Genomic DNA, 967 nt, shown 5'->3' with positions numbered 1-967 from the left:
GGAAGGGAGAGGAGCGGCCGCGATCGCCGGGCGCGGAGGATGGGAACTGCCCTCTTCCCGGCTCCGTAGCAGACGGTGGTGATCCTGGATGGAGGCGCCGCCGACTGCCTTTGCCGGAGAAAACCGTCCCCGGGAACTCCTCTGTGGCCACTCGGAGCGGTGCAGGGGTGTCCATGACGTGGCAGAGGGAAAACAGACGCCCGACACCTCCCGTGTGAGCTGCAAACTGTAACCAAGCAGGGGAAAATGGTTTCTCGATATCTTTCCATCTCGTGCCATGGGTGTTAAGCGTCTATGTCAGAAACGTCCTTCCATGGATGCCTGTGCCCAGCTCGGCAGGAGCCAGAGGCGTCCTGTCTGAGGACCCGGCGCCTTCGGGGGGCCCTGCCTCCACCCAGCTCCGGATTGATGGTGTCTCTTGAAAAAATGGGAGTCCTCCCCCAGCCCCCGGAGCGAGACCTGCCAGGGGCCCCCCTCTCCTGCCTCCTGTGCGACTAGGGCCCCAGCTCCGTGAACGCTTTGGCTCCTCCTGGGACCTAACTCCTGGAACCTACGTGGGGGACAGGCATTTAGCCTAAATGCCTCTGAAGAAAAGGTCTTTTAAGCCGTTTCAAAAATACCTTTTAGAAATGTCCTGTGTAGCAGGATTTGATAGGCTGAACAACATGACAGGTAAGAACTTTCTCTCCCTCTAGTCTAGTCTCTCAACGCCCCACGCAGGGGAGGCCGAGGCGGACAGGATCCTGGAGAAAGATGCCCACGGCCGGGAAGGGGCAGGGGCGCACGCGGGAGGCGGGGCCGCGCTCACCTGCCCGCCCAGGACACAGCCCAGGGCGAGGCGAGGAGGGCCCACCTGAAGTCAACATCGGGATTTGTCATCAGCCAAGGAATGAGATTTTAATTATTCAAAACCCAGCTCCTCTGGCTCGGCGCTGGTGGGATGGTCCTGGTCACACAATTTTAGATC

Source organism: Myotis davidii, unplaced genomic scaffold (genome assembly GCF_000327345.1).
Source record: "Myotis davidii unplaced genomic scaffold, ASM32734v1 scaffold520, whole genome shotgun sequence".
Lineage (NCBI taxonomy): Eukaryota > Metazoa > Chordata > Mammalia > Chiroptera > Vespertilionidae > Myotis > Myotis davidii.
The sequence above is the reverse complement of the archived record's forward strand: the minus strand, read 5'-3'. Positions refer to the sequence as shown.